At 41.0% G+C, this 17,045-nt stretch overlaps 1 protein-coding gene across 3 annotated transcripts in view; it reads left to right on the top strand.

Annotated features, from left to right (window-relative positions):
* Nucleotides 1-1,338: 1,338 nt before the first annotated feature.
* The window catches only part of PCMTD1 (protein-L-isoaspartate (D-aspartate) O-methyltransferase domain containing 1), a 63,476-nt gene continuing 47,769 nt past the window's right edge, over nucleotides 1,339-17,045 (top strand). For 2 of the 3 annotated variants that reach the window (XM_058668624.1, XM_012925626.2), the window contains exon 1: nucleotides 1,339-1,508. The gene's annotated coding sequence lies outside the window, so the exon portion shown is untranslated. The remainder of the gene's footprint in view (nucleotides 1,509-17,045) is intronic. The other variant, XM_004580602.4, reaches the window with a different exon arrangement.

The raw sequence follows: 17,045 nt of genomic DNA, 5'->3' as shown, positions 1-17,045 counted from the left end.
AGGAATTCCTTTAAGAATTGTTTAATAATTTTACCCATTGTCCTAATCTGGATTCCCATTTGTACTTCTTATGTTTATGGTAAAATAGCTCCGTTAAATTTTCTGTTGAGAACAGAGAAACCTAATCCTGTAAGGCCGTTATATGATCTCATTACAGGAGTGTCCTGGGCCAAGGCAAGAGGGCCAAAGCTGGGGCAAATCAACTTGTCAGCCACAGGGCTACTCCAGCAGGAACCTGGACAGATTTTGCACAGCTCACAATTAAAACGTCCACAGGAAATGCACTCCTACTTAAAGCCCGAAAAATGTTGAATGGCAGGGGCCCCTGGCAGCAGTTTTGCTTGTGTTGTGACTTGAGTCTTCCACATGAGCGTGTTCTTTGCAAACACTTGCACCCAGTCATTAGGCGAGCAGAGATTTTGGCCTTATCCTAGAATACCCATAAAGGTTGCCTACAATTGCTAACGTACCTGTACCTGAAAACCAAAACACGAAGAGGACACACGCTAGCAAAGTGTCTCTGACTTACTACCAGAATGGGGCTGAGGGAGAAACACACAGAGAAAGATTCAAGAAAACAAAAGGCTGGGACAACTACTGCAATTGGGAGAGCCATATTACCTTTTCAGCTGGAACAATTACACGTGGTTTGCCAGGTGGACTTATTTGGCAGGACTGGTATTGTTCCCGCTCCCCTGACCCTGTGTTTCAGTTCCTCTTTCCAACCTTTCCTTCTGGTAATGGGCTGTGAGATGGCAAAGCCAGTAGCAGGAACTCGCTCCGCGCAGTTTGTTAAAGGACGCGCACATGCACCCGTGGGATGGCTCGGCCTACGCACACAAGGCTCTTTGCAGGTGCACATCCAGGAACCGGGTCGAGAGGCCCGAGTTGCCAAAGGAGCCTGTGCGACTGAGCCCGGCCCGGGGAGAACTTGTGGACGATAAGCTAACAGGATCTTAGAAAGTGGCAGCATCTGCCAAAAACCCCTGGCTCTCCAGATAAGCCACTCGCAACAGCCATAAAAGCGTCGGTAGAGGAGCGGGACAGAGACATGACAACCCCGGACGGGATGAAGACCACCTCTCCAAGCTGTCTGCCACAGTCCAGACGCCAGGACGCAGATGGAGAGGCCAAGACCCTGATCTCGCGGGATCTTCTCTCCACAGTCGGCGGACGCCGGCCTCCCTCCAAGCGTCGCGTTGTTTGGCTCCGGGGGCGGGGCTAGCCCGAGGGGGCGGAGCCAGGCGGGGGCGTCCCCGGGCCTTGTTGACTGGCGTCCTGGCGGGGCGGCGGACTCGGCCGCGGTGCTGTGCGCACGCGCAGTGCCGGCGGCGCCGGAGGCCGGGACGCTCGGGCGCTCCAGCCGCGGTCCGGGCCCCGCCCCTCCCCCCGGCCGCCGCGGCGGTGTTGTTGTGGTGGCGGCGGCCGGCTGCTGCGGAGCTAACCGGGGCTTGAGAGCCCGGGCCTGCGCGTCGCTGCGGTGGGCTGGACCGACTGCCCTGGCCCAGGTAATGCTCCTGCCCACGGGTTCGAGGTCGTGAGGGCTGGCGGGGCCAGGGGTGCCGGGCGGGTTCCGTGGGGTGCCAGGGTCGGGGGGCCGGGCGGTCAGGGATGGGGGGACCCCGGAGTCGAGCAGCGGAGGGCCAGGTTGGAGGGTCCTCAGTCGGGAGTCAGGACCGAGAAGTCAGGGAGTCAAAGAGGGGGTCGCGGACCGGGGTCAGGCAGGGGCGCAGGGGCTCAGGAATCGGGGCGCCCAGACCTCTGCTGGGTCCAGCAGCTCGGACCTGGGCTGTGCGACCACAGAGTCCCCGACGCTGGCGTCGTCTGGCCCCCTGGGCCCCTCAGGGCCTTTTCAGATCCACACGGTGACTTAGTGTTGTTTTGGTTTTGACGGTAAAGAATGCAACCTACGTAGGCTTGGGGAAGCCTTGGGGGCTGGGAAGGCAATCAGGAGATCGGTGCAGGCGCTAACATTTTCTTTCCGACTCTTTCTGGGTAAGCCTCTTCGCTCCTGTCTGTGCTTATGTGTTGCCTGTGGTATAAACTTGGGGTCCGGAGGACCGCAGAGTAGAAACCGAGGGAGCAGTTTTGCAGATCCAAGATTGTGGTGTTAACTTTGTTTTCGTAGTCCTCTGTTTAAAATCGAGAGATTGCAGCTATGTTTTTAACATTACACATCGCAGAGAGTCTACTTTTAGCAATAGGCTCTGACATTTCTTAATTATGAAAGTACTGCCTGCTTTTTAAGCAGGGGGACAACATGAAGCAGGTAAACAATCAAGACTACTGCCCTCCCCCACTCCAGTGTTTCTTCTTGCTGACTCTGGCTAACCAATCTTTGCTCGTGCTGGTTAGCCAATCAGAACTTTTTCTGTGCATATAATGAATATGCTTTAGAAATAAAACTCGGGCCGTATCGTCTTGTCAGCCAATAATAAATACGTCGCGGAGAGAGCCTACTTCTCTTGAAAACTGTTAGGCTGTGTTTTCCTTGTTGCGGAGCACAGTTTTAGGTGTTTAAAAGGGGCTGTAAAGCAATATCTTGAAAGGTTATGTGGTGAAACTTTGAGAATGTTCGAGGCCGTGCAGAACGTTTCATACTAAGCAGGTTGAGTAATATGTTTATACAGAGCTTAATGGTAGTTTACATGAAGCCGAATGACTTATAAAACAGGTTACTAAAATAGTTTACTTTTGTGTTTTGAGTGTGTTTTCCACAGTAAATTTAAATTCCATAAAGTCCATAAAAACATTTAATTCTTAAACATAAAGTGGCAGAGGTGTGAAGAAGAGGGTAAAGTGGATAGTTATTTAGAAGTTTGTGTTTCAGCCTAAGGGGAAAAAAGTGCCATGGAATAGATATTTTGGTATGTAAATCACAGAGAATAGGCTGGATGTGGAAGAGTGATACTATGTTGCTTACTGTTAAGAAAGACTGGAAGCTAGCAAAGGCTTCAAGTGTTCTGTGTGATGAAGAGCTGACTTCTTTGTTGATTTCATCACTGGCTTGTGTTTATTATAAATGTGCTATGTGTTCATCATGGTGCTAGCTTCCAGGGAAAACAGAACTGAGATAACCACAATTAGCAGCCTGATTCTAAACAAGATAAAACTTGCAACCAGGATAAAATGTGTAGCGTTTTGTTATTTGGGAGCTGTACTTAGAGGAAATAAAAATTATCCATGACTTCCTAGTTACTTTCTTGCTAATCATATGTTCTTGGTATTTTTCTTCTAACAATCTATGTGGTGTTCTCCCCATACTGTAGATTACTAAGCAGAGTCCCTGAGAAATTTATTAAAGCTGCCCAGGATCCCAGTGCTTTTTCAGTGGTGATTCTTGATTAAACTCAGGTATGCTTAATCAAAGAACCCTTGCATTCCTGGCTCCCAGCAATGAAAATGATCTTATTCTTTTTTTGAAATGTTCCTTATAAAATACAGGTCTAGACTCATGTGCATCGTAAATTGTCTAAGGGATAAACAGTGCGAGCCCAGGATGGTATCTTTAGATGAGATTTTTGGTGTAAATTAAAATATTAGGGCTGCTTGATCTTATGTTGTGCACCAAGAAAATGGAGGATTGTGTGGCTGTATGCACTGCTCATTCCTTGTAAATTTAGGTGCCATTATAAATTGCTGCTTATTAAACGCTTTGATGGATGGCCTCATTTTGTTACATACTGTTATTGGGAATCTAACTGAAGTTCGTATATACTAGTATACCGAAAAAGAATACAAAGAGAGCCCTGAAAAAAGTGTAAAAATACCAGAATTTGCTTGTTTCACTTTCAGTATTTTCATAGTCTCTTAAAAATATCTCATGGCACTTTAAAGTAAGTCATAATATTATGGTATAACATTCTCTTTTAGTTTTCCAGCATATGTGACAACTATGTAGTTTAAGGAAATATTGTAAATACTGAAGTTAAGATGATTACTTAGAAACTTACACGTAGGATAAGACTCAAACAGTGTTGGCAATTGTTAAGCGTGAAGTTGAGTTTAGATCTAAGAGTGTTTTATGTTAACCTTTGGTTATTTCTTGGTTAGGAGGTGTGAGTTTTGGGACAAAATGTTTTGGCCCCTCTTAGATTTATTGACTTTCTCTCTTTTGGCGTGGGGGTGGTGATGGGACTATAATGCTCTGAGTGTGTATTTTCTCAGAAATTAATAATGGGCAGCTTGTTGGTGATGGGAAGAAATAAGAAGTCTATTTTTGCAGTTTAACCTGAAAAAAAAAGTCCTTTTTGGGGGGACCTGTCCTGAGTAGCTAGAAATAAGTACTTGGGTCCTGCATGTGATAACATCGGTGTGATCTCTGTAGTTTAAAAGCTGTTTGGCATCTAAAAACCAATTTGTGTTAAACAGCTGTTAGGAAATTACATAAAGGATCTGTTTTCTGGTAGTCTGGTTCTAAGGGGAAGCTATCTAAGATCGAAGAGAGGGAAGAATAACGTGAACCTTGATTCTTAAAATAAGCAGAGGGGGATTGGAAACTGTTTTCAGAGAATGGGTAATCAGTAAAGTGAAAAAAAAAGTGGATGGGTGTAAAGAAAAATCAAATTTTAAAAGTTACAGTTCTTTGAGATACTTAAGAAGTACCCAGTTCTAATTATTATCCTGTGTTAGTTGTGTCCTGCTGGGGGTTGAGATGGAGTAATCAACATTTTTCAGTTACCTGTAAGCTCTCTAGACCTTTTATAATAATCACTTATTAGTACTATAAGTCAAGTCTAATGATACAAGGAGCTTTCCAGGAGCTGTAGATTGTGAAGTACTTTGAAAAAGTGTCTTTTCTGTGATTCTGTGCAAGCCAGCTGGTCCTTCTTGGCAGCCCTTATTCATTCTCTCACTGTCTTAAGTTTAGGTGTTAGTTCACATGTTCCTGTTTAAGCTGTGTTCTCACCTCTGGGGATTCCCAGGGAGACACACCCTTTCGAGTGCTTGCTCCCTCTCTGTGGAAGCTATTTGACTTCATTTTTTTTCTTAACCTTCGTTTTGTACTCCTGGGTAAACACATCAACCCCTGGGTATCACTTGGTTTTTTTGAATCAGTAAATCTGAAATTTAAATGTTTTATTTTTGCTAATTTATTTTTTTATCTCCTTTTTTATATTAGTGACCTTAGCAATTGTAGAAATTACAGATTTATGTATTTGAAAGGCAAACTCTTCAGATGCTTGTGATGTCTAAGGCTGAGCCAGCCGAAGCTAGAAGTGGGACTCATTCCAGGTCTCCTGTGTGGGCGATAGAAACCCGTCACCCATGTCGTACTGGGTTGTATGGTAGCAGCAAAGCTGGGACTCAGAACCTGGCACTCCAGTGAGGACACAAGTGTTCCTGATTCTGTCTCCTTTCTATCTCTCCAGCAGCTGTGTTTACAATCAGACACATCTCTATTTTAGATTTTGCTATCTATTCATTGTTAGTGATTGCTATTAATTGTCTTAAAGGAAATACAGTCCTCATCATGTTCCTTGACTGGTGACAGAATACAAGGAAACCTCAGGACACTTATTGGGTACTTCCTGTGTCCACCATTCTTCTAAGTGCTTTGGTCTTGTTTTCTTTTTTTAAAAAACTTATTTTGCACTTGAAAGTTACAGTTATGGATAGAGGAGGAGAGCTGCAGTGAGAGTGAGCGAGAGTGAGAAAGATCTTCCATTCACTGATTGACTTCCCAAATGACTGGATATAAAGGCCCAAGGACTTGGGCTATCCTCCGCTGCTTTTCCAGACTAGTAGCTGGGATTAGAAGTGGAATAGCCAGAATGGGAACTGAAGGACATATGGGGTAACAGTGCCATGGTGAGAGGCTTAACCAGTTACACCATGGCACGAGCCCCTCATTGTGTCTTCATAGTTTAACATTGTTATGTACTGTTATCACTGCTTTACCAATGAAGAAATTGCAGTTTCATGAGTCTGAAGCTGCTAGTGGGCTGTAAGAGCTGAGATCTGAATGCTAAGCATGTGTTCTTTGCAAGTCTGTGGTGTTCACTGCTGTGCAGTTGCTGTGTGCTTGCTGATTGGCTCTGGAATAAAGTCCAAGTTCCCCATTATTTTCTTTCTGTATTATTTGGCCTTAATGCCCCTTTAAAAATTTACTTTTTGTTTTAGTCAGAGTTAAGTTTACATTCTTCCTGTTTTAGCATCTCCAGGAGGGATGTAAACCTAAGTTATATGCAATGCTTTCTGGTTTTTCATTTCTTTGAATTTTTTTCCTTCTCCCTTCCCTGGCATTGAAACCCAAGAGGCTGGCTTGTTGTGTATTATGTTTCCTTCAAGAATTCCCCCTTTCTAGCTTCCCTGTCAGTATTGGAATGGATTCTGTTTAACCTTGGGTTGGTACTTTTTCAGAATTTGTTTTTGCTTACTCTAGAATTTATCATTGGATTGTATGACATTTGAAGGCAAAGAGCATGTTTTATTGTTCCTTAGAAAACAGGGATGATTGAGTGTGAAGATGATTCCTGGAAAACTGCTGCTTTCATTGGCATCTGAGTTGTGTTTGATTTCAGCATTAGATTCTCAAGACATGATTGCTTGTACGAGTTAATTGAATATGTTTTTAATGCACGAGATTTTCTTGTTATCTGGTGTCATATTGTTCCATTTTGTAGTTATTAGGTAGTTATGATAAATTTATTGAAAAGTGATAAGTTTTCTTGATGATAAATTTTCTTGATGCATAATTGAATTCTAGATATTGTGTATAAAAATGTCTAAAATTGGCATTCTGATATTTGTTTTTGGTTTTTTTTTTAATGATTTAAGTATTTGGAAGAATGACAGGAAGAAAGAGAGAGACATCTTGTGTTTGGTCAGATTCTTCTTGGCCTCACAGTGTGGCATGCCATCTGAATACAGGGTAGGGCGCTTCTGGACCCTGCTTTCAGACAAGGTGGATCAGTGAAATTTTTTTTTTTTTTTTTGACTAGCTGTTACACAGAAAGGTGGAAGCAGGTTAGAGTCATGTATCTAGGTTGTGTTGCTAGGAAGGGAACACAAGATTCAGTGACTCACCTTGGGGAAGAAGAATTCTAATTTTTGTAGCCTGCCTTGGGGAAGAACAGGGAACTGCAGACAGCTGGCCAGGAGCAGATCAGAACAGTATTGTGCTTTTGAGGTCTCTAATGTTGTTCTTCATTTCAAAGTAGTAAGCATACGAAAGCACCATCCTGGAGTGCTGCCTTCTGAACCCCGGTATGTGTTTCTTGATACATTTTTCCAGGTTGATGATTATGGTTAAGCTATTGGAGGGAAGAATGAGTGTATGGAAAGACACTTTCTAGAATCTATAGTTGACATTTGAATCGAAAGTGTGGAGATGGCGGTGGTAATGAGAACCAGCTTCTGTGACTGAGTTCTCTGCAGGATATATTCTGCGTAGATTTCTGCAACTCAGTACTTCAAAGTAATATTTGTTGGTCTCTGGGGCTGTGGTCTATGGTAGGAGTAGTTAGCACAGAAAACCTGTTCAAGAGATGAGATCTCTGTGTGTTATCAGGAAGAAAGTGCCACAGCCTATAATGCAGCATGTCTTATGTGGCCCTTAATTTTTGTGATATGAAATTAATGTATGTTCAAAGATTAGATTAAACTACTGAAATAAATGAAGCTAAAACCTTTTGGCAGGCCTCTCTAATCCACACTTGCTTTTCAGGGTTTATTAGGGTCCTGGTTTTCAGCAGTTTCCTGGAATTCTTTGAGACTTTCATGCATAAAACAGCATAATCATGCATCTTTAGAATATCAGAATTCTTTAGAACAATAAGCAAATGACAGGTTGTGAATAGTCAGGATCTTAGTGAATATCAAATGAATAAAGTGCCAGGGGAGATAGGTAAGTAAGTAATGCATGTTCTTTGAGTCCTTCAGACTAGGGGTTCTATAGTACTGAGTGTCCTGTAGGCTCTGAATGGCTACTTCGTTTCTGGAGCTGGTCTGTTAGGTCTTTTCTAACAGGACATGTAAGATTTCTCTCTCAATAGATAGTGTGTTATAATAGGATGCTTTATTTTTGTTATTTTAAAAGCATTTTGTCGTAAATATGTGTCTTGACTTTTTTTCCTGATGCGTCTAAAGATTAATGTTGGGGGTTTGCTGTGTATAGCTTCTGTTTGTAGTCTGTGGTTGTGCTGTCCGAATCCTTATGATTTAGATTTGTAAAATCTGGTTTGTTCTGACCCATTTCTCTTAGGATTGCCTTTTGATCACTTGCACCTCACTATGCATTAAACGTAACTAAAAAGTCATATGCTTTTGCTTTTCACTCATAAATAGCAGTAGGAATTTATGTTAGAAATACTAGGAAAGTATGGAAAAAGAAGAAAAGAAACAGATGAGCAGGGACGTTACCACCCAGTGGGCAGTTAGACTCCTTTAGTTTTGAGGAATCTTAATGAAGACACCGGTTGGAAAAATTCAGCTTGCCTTTTCTTTTTTCAGTTTTAAGATTTCTTTATTTTTATTGGACAGACAGATTTTCCGAAAGAAGGAAAGGCAGAGAAAAAGATGTTCCATCAGCTCGTTCACTTCCTAAATGGCTGCAATGGCCAGAGCTGAGATGATCCAAAGCCAGGAGCCAGGAGCGTCTTCTGAGTCTCCCATTCAAATGCAGGTCCCAAGGCCTTGGGCCATCCTCCGCTGTTTTCCCAGGCCATAAACAGGAAGCTAGATGGGAAGTGGAGTAGCTGAGATACAAACTGGCGCCCATATGGGATGCTGATTGTTGGAGGTGGAGGATTAACCATTTCAGCCAGTGCATCAGCCCCTCCCCCCAAATCCATCTATATAGTCCTTACTGACATTGGAGGTAAATAGATTTGATGGTAGAAGTGTGGAAATGTGAGATTGTGTTTTCTGTGACTTGGAATCTTGTCTATTAAAAAGTGGAGCTTTAGTGACCAAGGTTGTGCTCAGGTCTGGTTTGATTCGTGGGGGTTGGTCATGGCAGGTCCAGGTGTACTAGTGGATGCATCTGTCTCTACATGTCTGTCACAGCTGAAAAACAAATAGTGTAGAATTTTTGTTCTGATTGTGTATGCTTGTATATGTGTAGTTCTTCTTTACTAGGCCTGAAGCTGAGAAATGTAGTTCATAAAACAAACATATAAAACAGTATGTTTTACAATATTAGAAGCATAATTTATTCTATTCTGTAACTTATTATTTTCAGTTCTCTTGTTTTCATTATAGTCACTTGAGGAGAGTAGATTTTAAAATTTCCAGTCAGACTTTATACTCTTGTTAAGTTGGAATACATAAGGTGGTTGTTACCATTTTGGTTTTAAGAAAAACATAGCAGTGGTGTGTAATGCTGTAACTTGAACTGTAGCCTCATTCTAAAAGCGTTACTCTATTTTTAAACCACTTTTCCCCTTCAAATATAGAAATGTAGCGATCTGAACTTTGATTTTATTTTTCTCTTTCTCTGTGTAAGATTTGTTTAATTATTGGGGAAAGGTTACAGAGAGAGAGAAAAGGAGACAGGTTTTCACTGCCAGCTTTGGCTCAGGTTGAAGCCAGGAGCCACGAACTGCATCCAGGTGCCCCCTGTAGGTGACAGAGGCTCAAATACTTGGAGCATTTTCTGCTGCTTTCCAGGCACATTAGCAGGAAATTGGACCAGAAGTAAAGCAGCCAGCACATCATTCATCGCTGGTTTCATAGGATGCCAGCATTGCAGCCAAGTTTCTCTTTTTATTTGCCTCATGGGAATACCATCCCTTTAACCTTTATTCATGTGCAAACCAGAGAGATTGGAAATGAAAGATTTAAGTATTTCTGTGTTTATATAATAATACAAATATCTGTTGTAACCACTCATATAATTGATTTGGCTCCAATCACTGTGGCCTTAATGTAGTTGAACTGCTTCATTGTTTATAACAAACAGTAAGCTTTTTGTTGTTGTCAAACACTTGTTCAGTTATCATTGTGTATTTAATAATGACTGATTTATTAGCCTTTAGATAGTAGTTAATAAAGTGAATACAGTTCACAATAATCGTGTTTAGTGGACGTTGCAGTCCACAGGTCAAGGGGCACCTTTAACATAGACTGCAATATATGAATGATGTTTTCTCTACTGCTTCAGGAAAAATCATGGTTTCTATGCTTCCTGGCAAAGTGAAGTCAAGATGAGACCCTAATATATTGGTGCTGAACATTTCTGTTTAATTTTTCATCTTGCCAGATAGAAAGGCAAATATTGCACTTTTTAGGGGGGGTTACTTCATTTTCTTGAGTCTGTATTCTGTTTTGGTAAATAATGGTATTGGATTCCCTGGCGCACATGGGATTTGATTGGAACTCAATGCCTATTTTGTCTCCTAAAGTTATTTATTCCTCTTCCTTAGTTTCTCATCTCTAAAAATAATACTCTTAAATGGAAAGCTGAAGACTTTTAGTGAGTTAACATGCTTAAAGTATTCTAAAGCGTAATACATAGGATAAGTGCTTTATTAATGTTATACTAACAATAAAGCTGATATTATAAATCATGGTCTAGTTTTTAGAGATTATGAGATCAGTTACTATGCAGAGGGTGAGGGCCCTCATCCAATAGCAATAACCATTTATAGGGGCCAACACAATGGTTCCATTGGCTAATTCTTCATCCCCGAGTGTTGGCATCCCTTATGGGTGCCAGTTCATGTCCCTACTGCTTCATTTTTTTTTTTAAGGATTTATTCATTTTATTACAGCCAGATATACAGAGAGGAGGAGAGGGAGAGAGGAAGATCTTCTGTCCGATGATTCACTCCCCAAGTGAGCCGAAATGGGCCGATGCGCGCCGATCCGAAGCCGGGAACCTGGAACCTCTTCCAGGTCTCCCACATGGGTGCAGGGTCCCAATGCATTGGGCCGTCCTTGACTGCTTTCCCAGGCCACAAGTAGGGAGCTGGATGGGAAGTGGAGCTGCCGGGATTAGAACCGGCGTCCATATGGGATCCCGGGGCGTTCAAGGCAAGGACTTTAGCCACTAGGCCACGCCGCCGGGCCCGACAAAATGCTTCATTTTTAACGCAGCTCCTGCTTGTGGTCTGAGACAACAGGGAAAAATGGTCCACGGCCTTGGGACCTGTATTCATGTGGGAGGCCTGGGAAAAGTTCCTGGCTCTTGGCTCATGGCTTTGGTTCAGCTCAGCTCTGATCATTGCAGCCATTTAGGGAGTGAACCAGCAGATGGAGAAGATCTTTGTCTTTCCTTCTTTCTGTAATTGTGCCTTTTCAATAAAAATAAATCTTAAAAAATATTTAATCATTTAAGTAGAGGTCGGACTTAGGACCTATCTTATCTCGCATCTCTGTTTGGTAGGCAGCTAGTAAGGAATAAGATGGAAAAAAGAGCCAGGAATAATAATAGTACAATCAGAAATAGGCTCTGGAACCATATCAGGCCCAGAAACGTTTATGTCTATAAAATGAAACAAATGACTTGAATCATGGTTTCACTAAAAGAAATGAGAGAATGTTACAGTGAGAGACCAAGGCATAGTTGTTAATTTATACTGTGTCTGCTGACCCCTGAGGTGTTCATTGTATTCAATTTCCATTAATGTTCTTCATAGTGACTGAGTCATCAAGAAATGATTGAGTTACACTGGGTCTTCGCCAAGACTGTGGAACTAATGCAAAAGCAAGACTTTTATTAATTTGCTTTTAAACTTTGGAGCTTTAAATGTGTTTTTCAGTTATCTAATATTAATTTCTTTTACTTTAAATGGTGCTAGATTAAAAAATATTTTACTAAATTTGGATATGTACATTTTTTTTAAAATTTGATGCTTCAAGGTGAAATAAACTGATAGCCCAAGGTAAAGCTTATTGTTTAATGGTAAGGTAAGGCTTTGAGTTCAGATCTCATAGAAGATTTGATTCTTTTTCTCGCTGGTGCCTCAAAGCGTCTTAATAAAGGTCACTGTGTGCTTGTTTCTTTAGTGACCTTTAGTTCCTTCTGTTCTAGGGAGCATTACTAAGATCAGTTTTTACTCTTACATGTTGTTAATTTTTTTTTATGGCTTTCCTATCTTCCTGTTCTTTTTTCATTGATATCCCAAAAGTATTCACCTTCAGGGAATCTCTCTTTAAAATATACTTTCTCTTGAGACCAGTGTGGAATACTATTGCATTAAAGCTTTGGCAGTTATGAAACAGCTAACTATGTCCTGGTGGGGGCCAACAGCTAAAAGAGGTATGGACCATCTTATAATGGGCATTACTCAATTCTGAACTGGATTTATGCAATCAGTCAAAATGAGTCTGTGTGTCAACATTCTACTATCCAAAAAGTAAGGTCAGAAATTAGGAAAGAGTCCTTGTTTAATTGCTCCCAGTGGTATATTACAAATGCTGAAAACGTTTAGTGAAACTAGGCTCAAGGATTAGGAATTGGTGAATTTTTTTTTTTTTAATTTCAAACCACACAGAATAATTGTTTGATAGGTACCATACAAAAGGTGGTAGTTTTATTTTCTGCAGTGTTTCATTTAATACTTATAATTGAGTTTCAGGGTCTTTTAGGGTTCTTACTTATAATCATATTAAATGTCAGAGAGCCTTAGACTCTGCATGCATAAGTTTTAAGGGAAAATTATGTCAGGTTTTGTTAAGGAATAGCAAGAGCATTTCTTTTGCCTGTATACTGGATGATACGTGGAAGAGTGGAGATGGATTTAGGCTACAAATGTACATAGTCAGGAATGGATTGTTTCATTTCCTGTGGAGCAACATTCTGCTGAAGAGTAAAAGGTGAGTAAAATTGGAGTAGTGTAGTAGGTAAATAAGGATTCTCAGAGGACTGTTTTCTAATGGCTGGAACTGTAACCTTATATAGCAAAGGAAAACTGTGTTTGCTGATGAGCAAGTTGGCAAATCAGCTTACTTCAAGATAGGAAGGTCATCCTGGATTATCCTGAAAAGCCCAGTGTAATCACAAGGGTCCTAAAAATGGAAGACTGAGGCAGAGTGAGCAACCCCGGAAAGTGGGAGTGTGGAAGGGAGTCGGCCCTCCATTAATACCTTTACATTGGAAAGGAAGGCCGTAAACTCAAGAAAGTGGATAGACACTGGACACCACAGTGTAGGGATGCATGTTCTTTGGACACCACAGTATAGGGATGCATGTTCTTTGTTAGAGATTTCTGAAAGTAGAAGCCTTGTGGACACCATGGTCTTTGCCTTCTGAGACATGTATGAAACTTCTGACCTAAGAAGCCTAAGGCTGTGTGGGCTTATGCGATGAAGTTTGAGTACTTTGTTAATAGCAGTATAGAAAATGGATATAAGTATACATATACCATAACCTTGGCCTCCTTTGGAAAATGGTATTTTATGCGGTTTATTTATTTGTTTGAAAGAGTTACAGAGAGATATACCTTCATCTGCTAGGAGACAGAGAGATATCCATCGTCATTTGCTGGTTCACTTCTCTGGTGATGACAGTGGTCAGCGGTTGGCCAGGTTGAGACCTGGAGCCTGGAACTCTGCCCAGTCTCCCATGTGAGTTCAGGGACCCAAGCACTTCTACTGTTTTCCCAAGCATGCCAGCAAGGGAACTGGATCAGAGGTTGAGCAACAAAGACTCAATCCAGCACCTAAGTTAAATGGCAGCTTAACTTGCTTGTACCACAGTGCTGGCCCCTAGAAAATGATTGCTAAGTAGTTATTCTCACTTCAACAAAATACTGAAATAATGTTTAGAACAAACCTGGTAAAATTAGCATTGATGTGTTTAAATTTGAGTGTCCTTTGAGCCCAGGTAGATGGAATTATCTCATTTCTGAAGCTTCTTTCTTACACTGAAATTAGTATTTTGGACAGGTGATTCAAAGTAGTATGCAGGATACTGTTGATGCTGGGAGTAGGTCTGAACATCATCTTGCTACAGAAATTAGTAAAAGTTGATAAGATGGTGAGTGACTGAAAAGGAATATACCAAGGGAATGAGGCTGGTAGAAGGGAGTGTTTGAAAGATGAGGTTTCTGGTTTCAGAAAAAGTAGATTAAAGTGATGCTGGAAACCTCTCTCCTCCATGAGACTAATGTAGAAATGTACTGAATGTGCTAGAAAGCTTGTGCCAAAGAGGATGATGACTGAAAGAGGAATGGAGAAACACATCTCTGTCTTAAATCTCTGAGACAGTATGTTGGAGGAACAAAGGGACAAAGTTAACAGCTATTTAAATTTCTTTCCTAGAAGGCAGAAGCTAAGGTCCTTTCAGTTTGCTGCAAGGAATCTTTCCAGTTAACTAAGAGCCTTTTCCTTGGGATGTTACACAAATTCTGAGATATCAGTTGGAATAAAGATGTTCACCCGTGTGTGCTCACTGTTACTACATGAAAATTCATCTCCTGTAGGCTTTCCAACAGGAGGGAAAAAAGAAGGAAAAAAAAAAAGCCACACTTTATATGGACACAACAATTAACACAGATTACAAAAAAATGTCGACCTTGAGATCAGTTTTGTTCCTCTAAAACACATCTACTTTCGGTAGATGTGCACACGCCTCAGGTGTGCACATGCCTTCAGACAGAGGCTGTCTTTCTGTATGTTAGTTGCATTGAGCATAGTGTGATTATTTGCTATCATTCACTATTGTTTTACTTGAAAATTATTTTTGTTTTGAATAGATAATAAATTTATTGAGTTATTTGGTTTATGGATTTGGCCTTTGCTTCCACGTTCCTGTAACTCTGGTCTTCCTTGGTTTCCTGAATGTTTTTTGATGGTCTTTTCTTGTTTTCACAATGCACAAGAGGCAGTGCTTATTCCTATTGTTTAACCCTGGCATTTGGTTGAGGAGAGTGGCGTTGCTTTTGGCCTGCTTTTTTATCCCTTTGTGAATTTCCAATTTTAGTTTGCCTACTGTATGTGAAATTTAAGGAGTTTTTCGGTAGTTTTAGCCCTTTTCTAGGTGTTAATCAAAAATTGGGGCTGGCATTGTAGTGTATTAGGTTTAGCCACCATCTACAACAGTGGCTTCTCAGTTGAGTGTGGCTTAGAGTCCTGCCTGCTCCACTTCTGATCCAGCTCCCTGCTAAAGTGCCTGGTTTTTGAAGCATGTTTCCATTGCTTGTATTCCATTTGCCATTGCAAAATTGTTTTAGATCTAATTATGATAGACTTCATTTGACTTTAAGGCATTCCTACTTTTGTATTTTGGCTATGTCCTGCTTGTCTTTTTGTGTTCTTTACCTTGAAATGTTAAAGTGCAATCACAATCCAGGACCAACTACCTCACTGCACTGACTCAGATTAATGGTTCTATCTATAAGCTTTAGGAGATATTCCATAATTTCTGCCTTATTTTATTACTATGAGGGTTTTGTTGTTGTTTAATATACCATAGATAAAACAAGACATATAAGTCAGAAAATACCACTTTTTGTAACTTTCATTTTATGATGTGATGAAAAGAAACTCATGCACAATGTTAACACTATAGACTCTGTCGTTGTGATCTTGAATGAGTTGTGGTTTGTTCCACGTATGGCAGCATAGACTAGCTGATTTTAGGATTTTCTTTATTAAAAAAAAAGATTTATTTACTTTTATTGGAAAGGCAGATCTACAGAGAGGAGGACAGAGAAGAGGAAAGACAGAGAGGAAGATCTTCCATCAGATGATTCACTCCCCAAGTGGCCGCAATGGACAGAAATAAGACGATCTGAAGCCAGGAGCCTGGAGCCTCTTACAGGATTCATACGCAGTTGCAGGATCCCAAGGCTTTGGGCCATGCTCTACTGCTTTCCCAGGCTACAAGCTGGGAGCTGGAAGGGAAATGAAGCAGGTGGGACATGAACTGATGCCCTTAGGGGATCCTGGTGGGTACAAGGTGAGGATTTAGCCACTGAATCATTGTGGTGGGACCATAAATACATTTTGAAATTTAAATTTAATGGAGTATTTTTTCTTAGAATATAACTCATAATGAACACAAAATTTGATAGGACATTATAATTTGATGTATTCCATTCCATAAATGATCCTTTCTAAGGCAGGGATGGTGAACTTTTTTCTTCTTTCTTGTCAAGAGCTATTTGGATATTTACAATGTCATTCATAAGCAATATAAAAAGACCAACTTAAAAGTTAGACCAATAAAATGTTTAAAGTTTTATTTATTATTATTGGAAAGGCAGATATAAAGATAGGAGGAGAGACAGAGAGGAAGATCATCCATCTGATGATTCACTCCCCAGGTGGCTACAATGGCTAGAGCTGAACCAGTCCAAAGCCAGGAGCCAGGAACTTCTTTCGGGTTTCCTGCGCGGGTGCAAGGTCCCAACACCTTGGGCCGCCCTCGAATGTTTTCCCAGGTCACAAGCAGGGAGCTGGGTGGGAAGCAGAGCTGCCAGCATTAGAACCAGCACCCATAAGGGATCCCGGCATATTCAAGGCACGGAATTTAGCTGCTAGGCTATTGCACTGGGCCCTAGACTAAAACAATTTTTTTGAATTTCAAATCCCACCTGCAGTTGTCTTAGTATAGACAAATGATTTCATTGGACAATCCACCTCTGTTCTAAAGTTTAACAGATAAATAAGATTATATTCCTGATATAAATTCTGTTGGATTCTGACTTAAATTTTAACATTTTTAATATTGTCACTCATCACCATGACCTGTATAGATTCAAAGTACGTTACGTAGTTTCTGAGTTGAGGTTGATAAAAATTCATGAAGTTTTCCTGTAGAGATAGTGAATAAAGCTATAATAGCCAAATAAGAAAACTAGAATAATTTTCCTTAATAGTTTAATTTTTCATATTTTTTATAGTTTCTAGAAGATGTCACAAGCCAAATTTCAAATCTCTCTCTCTCTCCCTTTTTTAAAGATTTATATGTTTTACTTGAAATAGAGAGAGAAAGTCTCCCATTACCTGGTTCATTCCCCGGACAGCTGCTATGGTCATAGCTGAACTTGTCCAAAGCTGGGAGCCAGGAGTCTCCTTGGGGTCTCCTACATGGGGGCAGGGTTCCACGGCCTTAGGCTGGCCTCCGTTAACAGGCTGCTGGATCAGAAGTAGAG

Source organism: Ochotona princeps, chromosome 9, assembly GCF_030435755.1.
Source record: "Ochotona princeps isolate mOchPri1 chromosome 9, mOchPri1.hap1, whole genome shotgun sequence".
Taxonomy (NCBI): domain Eukaryota; kingdom Metazoa; phylum Chordata; class Mammalia; order Lagomorpha; family Ochotonidae; genus Ochotona; species Ochotona princeps.
The sequence above is the reverse complement of the archived record's forward strand: the minus strand, read 5'-3'. Positions and strand labels throughout refer to the sequence as shown.